A 12,595-nucleotide genomic window follows, 5' to 3' on the forward strand; every position below is an offset into this window, starting at 1 on the left:
TCACATAATATGTGTGAGTATATGTATGTATACTCCAAAACGTGAAGAGAGGCAGCTTCTCAGTTGTTCTGATGAGGGACGGATGGTTTATAAGCACTGTCCTTCATTCAGAGTTATCAGTGAGTCACGTCTTCATACGCGAAAGAGATGGAGTACAAAAGAGAGGAACAAAGAAAGACCAAGGTAATACAGTTGAAACCCCCACCGCCCACCTGCCTGACACATAGTACACCCCTCACATCCCAATTATAACATTCCCTTAAATCTGACAGACATCTTTTCCACTGTCCCGACTTGGTCTATTGCATTTAAATGCAACCCCCCAACATGATTAGAAAATCGATAGTCCTTGTGCACGTGATTTTGGTGCATTTTGAAATATTGTCACGTTAAAAAAATAATAATTTGACCTGCAAAACCTACAATATTTCCCAAGGCTACTAAACCTGTTTAGACCCCAATTTCATTTCACGAATCTGACATACGCCACACAAAACATTTTATTTATTTATTACGGTTTTATTAAATATTTGTTTAATGAGTGTCTGAAATGGCAATGAAAAAAATGGTGAAGGGAAGCTATGAATGGTGTTGGTTCACCAGGCCAGGGATGCGACGTCATCTGCAAATGTCCTTGAGCATTAAGAACGGCGGTTCAAGGTGGAGGATATGTTGAAAACATCCTTTACGCACTGCAGGGAATGTGAAAGAGCTGCCTGTCAAAATTGTGATCACAAGAATTTAGAAAGCACCCAAAAAGAAAAATCAACAGCTTTTCAATGTCAGAATTTGGATATGAAACTGAAAGGGTGCTGCTCCTGACAGATAAAAATACAAAATTCTTTCACTTTACTGTAAAACTGATCCCACCATGCTTTGTTTTAGGTATTCAAATGTTAAAGTATTAGGATACTTCAGACACACTTGAAAATTTATGAATGTCACTGTATCAGAATACAAAACATGAAAACAAAGTAGCATTATTGCTATAAATTGTAACCAACTAGTGTCAAGGTGAGTTTTGTCATGGATATGAAGTCATTTCCCCTCAAGTTCACACAGGTGTGAATTTGTTCTACTCACATTTGACAGAAAGTGTTCCAATACCCAGTGGTGGAAAGTAACAAAGTATTTCTAGTTTTTATTTTTGTAAACTTATACTTTTACCTCACTACATTCCAAAGCATAATATCCGTTTTACTCCACTACATTCCATAAAAACCTATCGTTCCTCATTATTTCAAAGTAAAGAAATTGCCACCCCCTCTGAGACGCAAGAGCGATGTCTGATTTGTGAACAAGTTGCTTCTTTACACTGAACCTGCTGAGCTAGTTCAGAAATAACACTGATAATTCATTCACGAATTGAATGGACCCAATTGCAACTGTTCTTGAGTCAACAACTCACTGATTTAAAATGAGCCAAGAACAGGGATATCGCCGGGTCAGAGCTTGAATACTGAATGAATGCCCATGCATCTTCTTCGCTGTTGTAGCGGTTTCAAATTACATAAAATAGTAATTTTGCATAGCGTTCCTCTTAAAATGTTAACACATTTTGCCCCATGTGACATCTGTACATTGTATTTTTATACTATTTGTTGCCATATATTTACACAAATATAGTTTCCCCCATTTTTAAAATATTATATGGTATATTATTGCACTTGTTGGCACACTTATCAGTAACTGATATTACTTCTGTTGCATTGTGACTTTAAATTCCATTAGTTTTGATATTGTGTTATCTTTGCAAAATAATTATGGGTATATAATACATACATTTATGGGTGTTTTTTTGACTATGGACACTTCACATAATTATGTGATGAAATGACAGTGGTGGAAATTACATTTTAAATTTTTTTTTAAATAAAATTAGCCACTTGGTATGGCTTTTATGCATGTTAAATAAACAAAAATCATATTTTCACACTTTCAGCATAAAATCACAGCTTCATTGGAAATTATGCACCATAATATTCTGTTCACAAATGATATTTACCTTGAATTTAACGGTTTTCTTCACACAAAACACACATCCTCATTTTTTCATTATAAGCTCTTCACTGCTGTCTCCTTGGTAAATAAATAAAATCATTTTAAATGCAATAAATATGGAAATGGTTTGTTTATTTCCCCCTTTGTTTAGATTAGCATAGTTTTATTTGTTATAATTTATAATTTTATTATAAATTTAACAACCAAACATCTACAGCACATTGGCCATTCATAAATGTATAATGGTGCGTTCAAGTCCTCCTGGGAAGTTCGTATTTATGAGTTGGGAAGTTGTGTTTACGACGTCGGGTGCGTTTAAGTCACTTTCGTCAGAGCAAGATGGCAGTGTGCCTTCTTTTAATTAACTACATAAAAATACAGCAAGGGTTTTATACTCTACTGCAAGAAAATGAAGAACAAAAAATGTGCATCAGGTTTGTTTTGCTTTTTATGTTTTAAATTCATTTATGAAGCCACTGTAAAGTTTATCATTATATTACAATGCTATTGTATTTTGTGCAGGCAACTAGCTTATTTTGTTGTAAATAAAAAACCTGACAATGTCACTGATAAATACCTGAAATATATTGTGGTATTCCACCAGGTTTCTCACTCACACACCCCAAACTTGTAATCTCTGGGATTTTATTATGGTAAGAAAGACAGTATGTAGACAGGAAGCAAATTGGGAGAGAGAAAGGGGGACGGGATCGGGAAAAGGTTTTGCGAGCTCGAACTCGGGTCGCCAAAAGCACAATATGTCAGCGCACTGCCCACAAGGCCATCGGCATTGACTGCTTTGCAAATTTTAAAGAGAATTTTTATAAGCATTTACAAACAAAAGTCGATTTAAACACCTCAGCTCAAGCATTGTACTGCTTTTATAATAGTGGGCATTGTTGCCAGCACAGTAATGTAGTTTCAACCTCATAAAGGACTTATTAATATCCCATTACTGCCTCTCTCTTTCTACTTCTCTCTGTGTGCCAGGTGTTTGGCCTCCTTCCCCCCCACCGCTTCTCTCCTGCATCATCTCTGCGTTATTAGCGCTGACATTTTTTGACTTCAGACCAAGAGTGATGTGAATGGTTAAAGAGGACCATATGAGCAGAGATCCAGTAGAAGTGCAGTCTTGTATCGTAAAATACAGCGATACGTGTTTATCTAAGCCTTCTCTGTAGTATCATGGTTTGTTAACAAGACCCCCATAATCCAGTGCCATAATCCTTTATTATGCTTGAGTAAACGGAGCAGATGGTTTAGAGACGGGATTTAAGCAAACTGCAGTAGAGATGATTACATAGCAGCTCTTTTGTAGCCTATGAAGGACTTACAAAGAATTAGTGGGGAGCATAAATGTTTAATGCTAAACAGAAACATAACTTAAAACAGATTTGCAAAGGTACCTAACGAGAAAAACTAACATGTTCATTTAACTCATGCACTATATTTCAGACTAAATGATTGATTACTCATTCATTCATGTGTCACTGTAATGATCTGACAGGTAAGTTCAAAAGTGAGCTGTCTAGACAACACTTAAAAGGTATCAGTAGCTTTATTTCCATCCAAAGTTGCAAATTTAACTTGTGTGCAAAATTGGAATATCGCATAAAACATTTGCGACTAAAGCACCATTTCCATCCTAATTTCCCATTCCAATTCCTGGGAAATTGCTGCAAAATATCTGTAATAAAAATGAAAGTTGCTGCAATCAGAGAAGCTACTGTGGCTCTTTTTTCATACATCATAAATGACTTGCGCCTCAGAGCTTGCAGACAAAATGCAACAAACACTGTTATGTTATCCTGCGTTTGGAGGCGGATGTCTAGTTTTTGGGAACGCAATCATTCGAGACAGCTCTGGGAGGTAATTAAACTCAACCATTTTGATGATAGACTTTGGCTCAGATATTTCAGAATGATCAAACCAAGATTTGAGATGCTAGGCAATGAAATTAGTCCACTGGTTACTCCAGTTATCCAATCACATCCTCTGGTGAAGCAAAGTTTGTTGTTGAGCATCAATTGATTTATTCAGTAAATGTGTTTCCATCATTGTTTATGTGCATGTCTTCTTGTTATATATAAAAAATATGCACGTTAATTGAGCATATGCACATTTTATACACATTTTTAGAATATATGCACATTTTTAACTCAAAAATTCACATATAAATAGGTGGATGCTACAGTGGTAGCTATAGACACCTAGGCCAAATTCTAAGACAGCATCCCAGAATGCATTGCAAGTCCATATATAAACATACTCAAAGAATAGAAATAAAAGTAATATTAATAGAGAAAATACACAAAAAACACTACTGATTAATTCAACACTATACACTATAAAACTAATAAAAATGGTCTGTTTTTGCAACATTGCCAATATTTGTGTTCAATGCATTTTTCCTCATGTTTATGAGAGTACTGCATCATTAGCTCTTAGTATTGGATCAAACTTTTTTCAAATTGCATCAAAAATGAGTGTTATGTATTTGTGTCATGTATCTGGTTATTTCTTAGTCGCATATGTGATTCCAAATTTGTTAAGATGCTGTCTTAGAAGGCAGCTGCTATTTAGGCAGTAGACTGTAAGACAAGCACATTAGGTATTGAAACAGAGCTATAGAATAAACATGTCACACATATACAGGTGCTGGTCATATAATTAGAATATCATCAAAAAGTTGATTTATTTCACTAATTACATTCAAAAAGTGAAACTTGTATATTATATTCATTCATTACACACAGACTGATATATTTCAAATGTTTATTTCTTTTAATTTTGATGATTATAACTGACAACTAAGGAAAATCCCAAATTCAGTATCTCAGAAAATTAGAATTTTACTTACGACCAATACAAAGAAAGGATTTTTAGAAATCTTGGCCAACTGAAAAGTATGAACATGAAAAGTATGAGCATGTTCAGCACTCAATACTTAGTTGGGGCTCCTTTTGCCTGAATTACTGCAGCAATGCGGCGTGGCATGGAGTTGATCAGTCTGTGGCACTGCTCAGGTGTTATGAGAGCCCAGGTTGCTCTGATAGTGGCCTTCAGTTCTTCTGCATTGTTGGGTCTGGCATATCGCATCTTCCTCTTCATAATACCCCATAGATTTCCTATGGGGTTAAGGTCAGGCGAGTTTGCTGGTCAATTAAGAACAGGGATACCATGGTCCTTAAACCAGGTACTGGTAGCTTTGGCACTGTATGCAGGTGCCAAGTCCTGTTGGAAAATGAAATCTGCATCTCCATAAAGTTGGTCAGCAGCAGGAAGCATGAAGTGCTCTAAAACTTCCTGGTATACGGCTGTGTTGACCTTGGACCTCAGAAAACATAGTGGACCAACACCAGCAGATGACATGGGACCCCAAACCATCACTGACTGTGGAAACTTTACACTGGACCTCAAGCAACGTGGATTGTGTGCCTCTCCTCTCTTCCCTTCAGACTCTGGGACCCTGATTTCCAAAGGAAATGTAAAATTTACTTTCATCAGAGAACATAACTTTGGACCACTCAGCAGCAGTTCAGTCCTTTTTGTCTTTAGGCCAGGCGAGACGCTTCTGACGCTGTCTGTTGTTCAAGAGTGGCTTGACACAAGGAATGCGACAGCTGAAACCCATGTCTTGCATACGTCTGTGCGTAGTGGTTCTTGAAGCACTGACTCCAGCTGTAGTCCACTCTTTGTGAATCTTGCCCACATTTTTGAATGGGTTTTGTTTCACAATCCTCGCCAGGGTGCGGTTATCCCTATTGCTTGTACACTTTTTTCTACCACATCTTTTCCTTCCCTTCGCCTCTCTATTAATGTGCTTGGACACAGAGCTCTGTGAACAGCCAGGCTCTTTTGCAATGCACTTTTGTGTCTTGCCCTCCTTGTGCAAGGTGTCAATGGTCGTCTTTTGGACAACTGTCAAGTCAGCAGTCTTCCCCATGATTGTGTAGCCTACAGAACTAGACTAAGAGACCATTTAAAGGCCTTTGCAGGTATTTTGAGTTAATTAGCTGATTAGAGTGTGGCACCAGGTGTCTTCAATATTGAACCTTTTCACAATATTCTAATTTTCTGAGATACTGAATTTGGAATTTTCCTTAGTTGTCAGTTCTAATCATCAAAATGAAAAGAAATAAACATTTGAAATATATCAGTCTGTGTGTAATGAATGAATATAATATACAAGTTTCACTTTTTGAATGTAATTAGTGAAATAAATCAACTTTTTGATGATATTCTAATTATATGACCAGCACCTGTACATCCCAGTTTCTGCACTTACTATATTCAGTTGACTCACTGTAATTCAAAAACATACACTGACTGAAGAACACAGATTTATTATTATTTCTTTTTCCAAAACTAAAATTGAAAATTCTAGTGAAATAAGTAACCTTTTCTACCTCATACTACCTTTGTCTGGATGCAGCTGGATACTGTGCCATCACGTTCTGGTACTGGTACTGGTACCCTCAGTAGGTGTCAAACTGAGGGTGAAAAACACACACAGAGCACATCAATTATTTCTTGCTGTATTCCCTGAGCTATCGGGATGGTTTTGTGTGGGTGTTTGGCAGTTAGGATGATGCAGAGAAAGTGTAGAAGTGTCTTTTGGTGTCATAACAGTTTGCTGAGTACCTCATTGCATGTGAAACCTCATGAATACAGAAATGTCTAATACAATGAAGACCAGCAGGCATGTGTTTACATCCAACACCAATTATTCCACCCACTCCTTGTTGTTTTAAATGTGTATGGCAGACTTTGCCTCTCATGTCCTTGTAACAATTTTTTTTAGAACAATGTTTTTTATGCTTTGCAAGTCAAACTAACTTTTCTACACAGCAAGCAAACTGAAAGTTATGTCAAAAGCAGGTTTAAAATATACATTATTTGTTGGTGAATTGTGAATGTATAAAACTATGTAAATTATTTGGCATACATTTAGGTATAACTTATTAAATAAAGCATTTTACTAAAAATGGTAGTTTTGGGGTAAAGTGTGCCAAATGCATGGGGGTTAAGTTGTGCTAGTGGCATAACCAATAAGCATAGCAAGCTTAGCCTCCAAATGCAGGGAATTAATATTGAAATGTATACTACAAATTCAAAAAAAAAAAAAAAAAAAAAAAAATTAGAACACTGAAATGGTGATGAAAACGTGAACTCTGCTGGGGGGGGGACATAATCTAAAGTTACATAAAGTAGATTGAAATATCATTTAGTTTTCTCTAATTTTCAGAGTATAATTTCATTAAAATGGCACAGCTTACCCTTTCCACCCCCTTTATTTTTTTGACAATAAGAAAAAAGCTTACACATTTTGCACAAGTATTGATGGATTTTTAAAGTGTTTGTGGTGTGCAGGGTGTGTGCAAACAAGTTCATGGCTGAAACGCTCAAACTGAATGTTATTTAGGGCATTAGCCAAAAAAAAAAAAGTATTTCATCTTCAGTTTCTTTCAAATACACAGCCACATGCTCTCCAGCTCCTTGGCAACCTAGTCTAATTATTCTCCCCTGTCTCAAGTTCTACGTTTGGATCACAGCATCATATTTTCTGCAGATTCTTCGTTCTAAAAATGGTTCTGAGGTTCAGTAATTTACTTGTCTTGTAATTCAGTTAAAGTTCCAATAACCTAAATGAATGTTTGACTTTAATTAAATTTCAGCTTGCCTCTGAGACCCTGCTCATTTTAGAATGTTTCATCGCCCATTTATTTCAGAGTGTCATTGATTGTTTTTGCTTTGTTTGGACTGCAACTTCAATCTACTTGATTAATTTGGGCTGAAGTTTCAATCAGGCCATAACCAATGGACTGGGTTTTGCCACAGCTGTGGGACTGGGACTGTGCTTTGGCAGAAGACATTAGTGCAATTAGTTTTGCTGATTAAAATCATTGTAAAATGCTATGGATATTTTAACTAATATTTGATTTACAGACAAACTAATTATTTATCTAGTTTTTGTGATTAGCATTTCATTTTGTTGTTTATTAAAAAGGGTGGTTCACCCTAAAATGAAGACATCATTTAAGACATCATTTACTTTCTGTAAATAATACATTAAATTTCATATCGTATACCCCCAGAACATTTGGAATATTCGACATGTGTCACATGGGATACTTGTGTGTCTTTTTGAAAAGCTTGATGCTGGTCGCAATTCACTGCCATTATTTGGACAAGCACAAGTGGGAATTTTTTTTACAAATTCTCCTGTTGTGGTCCATAAAAGAAAGAAGGGCAAACAGCATTAGAACACCGCCAGGGTGAGTAATTTATTACTTAATTTTCATTTTAAGGTGAACCATCCATTTAATAATTAGCAAACAGGTCAAATATAACATTTCTGTGCACAATCAATCTTTAATTGAGGGTCTAGAATAAATGTTTGTCCTTTTAAAATGTATATGGATAAAATGTACATGAATTTTGTATATAAATGTTCAGAGCCTATTTGATTTTAACTCAGTAACTCAACTTCACGTTGATGGTTTATTGACTAATTGAAGTGTGAAAACAGAATGTCTTGCAGGTCAGCAGGGTTGAATATTTTCTATATATATTTGAATATATTTATATTAATAATAATTAATAAAAAATATATATTAATATCAACTATTTAAACACTTATCCCCAGTAATATCTCCATTAATAACTATATGTATATTAATAGAGTGGTGCAGGAATTACATATTTTTGCAGGCCAACCCCACCGTTAGCATCACCCTGTTTTCCCTTGACAAAAACCCAATAGGATTTTTCCATTGGCTTTTGGAGTATTGCAGAAAATAAGGTGTGTGTCTAACAAAAGCTTATGCTTCTTACACACTTTGTTCATCGTGATAATCTTCACAAATGAACAAATTTTTTATGAATTTTGAAGTGTAGATACAATCAGCAGAATTCAAAAGTTAAACATAGGTTACAAACAAACTACACTGTGGTCACATGACTTCAGCGTCCCCATCACTAAACATCACTAAAACTCTTTCAGTTTTTATTTTAAAAGATTTTCCCTTAAAGTTTAAGTTAAAATAGTTTGCATAATTACGATGAGTATAAATAGACTTGACTTTACACCATTATTAAAAGAAAAAGGAACCTTCTATCTCATCCTTAAACCTTGAAAAGATATATAAGTATATTTCAACAAACTCCTTTGTGTCAGTTGGGTAACAAACCCAAAGTCAGCAAGTTTTTGTTCTAGAGAGAAAGAAATTAAAAGAAGGGTTGAAGAAGACTCAATGGGGAGGTATGGATAAAATTAGAATCTCATTACTTAATGATGGTGCATAATAATCTTTTTGTATGCATTTATGCTAACATGCATTCCAGAGTGGATATTTAATTGTAATTTAATTTACCTCCCAAAACATACAATTTTGTTTTGGTTGTATATGTCTTTTCTGAGACTGATAATAAACAAGTATTTTCAGGTTGGAAATTGATGCGATTTAAACTATAACTTGCATCGAAGCACGAACCATGGTCCTGAACAGACTATAAATATGAAGGGCTAGGCTTACCATGGAAATAATGTAGCAGCTCATGTCCTCCTGGCTGAGATTGTGACAGCCTTGGCTCCCGCTGCCATATGTACATCACGAAGGTCTCCAAAACAGCTGCAACATCAGATTTTTAGTGGACAGTAAGGTACGCCATGCACCCAATCCCTAATGCCACACTCTCATCTTGAACTGAAACAGCCGATGATCATTAATCACTGTCAAAAGATGAAAATGAGAGGCTGAAGTTAGTCAAGTGCACTTCAACAGAATCCTTGATTTAGATCTATATCTTAATAATTAGAATGTGTACTTTGTGCTGTGTATTTTTAAAGTTTAAATAAAAACATTGAAATGTGCTGCTCTTATAAAAACGTGATTATGAACATGAAGCAATATGCACTATCCTAGTTGAAATAATCTCAGGCTGGCAGCCTTGTGGCAGCCTTTCAAAACTGAAAAAGTCCTTTAAACAAACATGCAAGTCTCTTGAAGAGAAAAAATATTCGCCCTTGAGAGGTTTCACGTTTATCCTTTTGCTGCCAAGACAGTCAATACGATGCTAATGTCTTCAACACCCCCGCAAGGTCAGGAATCCATCAATTTTGATAAACAGAAAGACCTTGACTGCACTGAAGCATCTGTCCCCAAAAACCAATTGAAATGCAATCTGCAAATCAGAGGCTCGCTGAATTTAAAGTGCAACCAAAAATTAAATTGGTTTCCGAATGTATTCACATTGACCAACATGTCTTAAATAATAAATAAAGCGAAAAACTCAAGCTGAGATTTTGTGACAAGACCACTCAAATATCAAAAATGTATTATCTAGAATTTGTCCTTTAATCTTTAGGGAGGTGTGTAATAGCTGGTAACTGAAAGATTGTAGGTTTAAAAAACAAAAATGCTAAATAACTAGTTAATTAAAAGGTTAGATCCCCAAAATGAATATTATGCCATCATTTACTCACCCTCATGTTGGTCTAAACCCTATGAATTTCTTCTTTTTCTGTGGAACACAAATAAAAGAATCATAAGTTGTCTAACATGGTTTATGTGCTGTAATCTACATCTTCTGAAGCTGTATGAAAGCTTTTTGAAGCAAAAAGTCATCAAAAATCTTCACAGCCACAGTAGCTTTCAAATCTTTCTCGATTGCCTATTGGCTTACTAGCCCAAAAGTCTCTATGATATTCTGTTCTCTGTATAGTATAGTGTATATATATTTGCTCACACTGTAACAGGATCAGAACATAATGCCTTTAGACACTGACACCCCCCCGAGGATGAAAGTTTTCTATCCTTTAACCTCCTCCTGTAAACAGCACCTTTGGCTCTGAGACATGTATTTATGCATACACTGCTGTCATGGGCCAAGAGTGTGTTGGCATGATGGTAAACTGGGCTGACAAGAAAGGCCAGCAGGACCCGCGGCGGTCACATGGTGGTGATCATGTGACAGCCTGAGCCAGAGAAGAGTCACTAATGATTACATTTGCTGTTGTGCCTACACCTTCACACTGACCATCTCTTGCTCATTCCTGGATGCATTTATAATGTTTAGGTACAATGTAACCTCAAGGTAGATTATGGAAGAATCCCCTGATGCATTTCAAATGTGCTTAGAGTGCAGATACTGAGACATAATGGAATATTAAAGCAATGGAAAATGCTGCTTATATCATACTACACAGTATAGGACCTATAAATATAGACCCCTTAAAAGTTTGTAAACATTGCAACGTTTCCTGGTGGGCGGGGCTTAGCTGGAGGCAAAAAGAGACGCTGGACTCAATGTTGACAAGCGTAAGCTAGCATGTTTTAGGAGGGATTTATTAAACATAGATGCAGAAGAAGGTTCAGAACTGTCCGAATATGTACAGTAACTGACTCTGCGGGACCGTGACAGCTATTTTTGTAAATTAACTTAAGTTTTGGATATTTCCTAGACAACATATGAATTACTTTCGGGTGGTTCGGGGAATTTTGTCAAGGCTTATTGTCTAATGTAACCTAACGCTGGGCTAACTATGATTATGGCTAGCAATGTGGATTATTTTAAGAGACCATTCAAAGGATGGCACACACATCTATCGCTGTATGTTTGTTTAACATTTAAGCTAGCTAGTGTGCTGAAAGTTGGCGATTTTCACCTATAAAACAGAAACTTGCTGATTTGTACTAGATAAAACCAACACACCATTACATATGCATCGATTATTTTACCTGATATGAAGTGTGCACTGCAAACACGAGTATTATTTATGATCGTCTCCGTCCAGTCTGTACACCGTATTGCTTTCAACCACAATTATCTTTTTGATTTCTGTGAAGGAATGTCTGCAGGGATCTGGTAAAACTTTAGTTTTGAACCAAAAGTCCTGTTCCTTCTATTCTGGCAGCCAAAAACACAACAAGACGACATTTTAAAGTCAAAACCTCAAACTTTTAGCGCGCCCGCTATTAGTTCTTATTTATTTTTTGCCTCCAGCTAGAGCGGTGACGTCACATAGGCGATTAAGGGGTCTATACTATATGCTTTTTTAAATTAATGTTCTAAAATGTTCCTTTTTACTTCCAAAAATGGTACATTTAACAGTATTTTATTGTAAAATTACATGAAACGTGAGGTTAGATCTATTAGTTTTCCCTGTATATGGGAACCAATTAACAGTTTTATTATGCACAGATACTGCTAGTAATAGTAAACAGTTAAAGTACAAACGGCATTTCATAAACTATGTAATAAGTGGCATGACTTGATACTTGTACCAGTTTTATCACATCAAGTCACCCTAATGTAGGCAGTCTTGTGTTAACATACTAAAATAAGATAATTTGAAATTTTTCAGTAGTTTTTTTATTTTTTATTTTGAGTTCAGTAACTTAAAGGTCCCATTTTTCGTGGTTTGTTGAAGCTTTGATTGTGTTTATAGTGTGCAATATAACATGTGTTCATGATTCGCGTGTAAAAAAACACAGTATTTTTCACATAATTTACTTATCTGTATACCGCTGTTTCCACTGTCATAAAAACGGGCTGATGACTTCCTTGTTCTATGAAGTCCCTCCTTCAG

General features: G+C 35.8%; 1 protein-coding gene across 5 annotated transcripts in view; it reads right to left on the reverse strand.

Annotated features, from left to right (window-relative positions):
• The window catches only part of prok2 (prokineticin 2), a 42,016-nt gene that overhangs the window by 3,985 nt on the left and 25,436 nt on the right, over window positions 1–12,595 (reverse strand). For 2 of the 5 annotated variants that reach the window (XM_048198854.1, XM_048198852.1), the window contains exons 4-6: window positions 10,490–10,527; window positions 9,540–9,736; window positions 6,421–6,494 (exon numbers count right to left, since the gene is read on the reverse strand). The gene's annotated coding sequence lies outside the window, so the exon portion shown is untranslated. Of the gene's footprint in view, window positions 1–33; window positions 1,175–6,410; window positions 6,495–9,539; window positions 9,737–10,489; window positions 10,528–12,595 lie in introns of those variants that run through there. The other 3 variants (XM_048198856.1, XM_048198855.1, XM_048198857.1) reach the window with 3 other exon arrangements.

This window comes from Megalobrama amblycephala, linkage group LG8, assembly GCF_018812025.1.
Source record: "Megalobrama amblycephala isolate DHTTF-2021 linkage group LG8, ASM1881202v1, whole genome shotgun sequence".
In the NCBI taxonomy this organism is placed as follows: Eukaryota; Metazoa; Chordata; class Actinopteri; order Cypriniformes; family Xenocyprididae; genus Megalobrama; species Megalobrama amblycephala.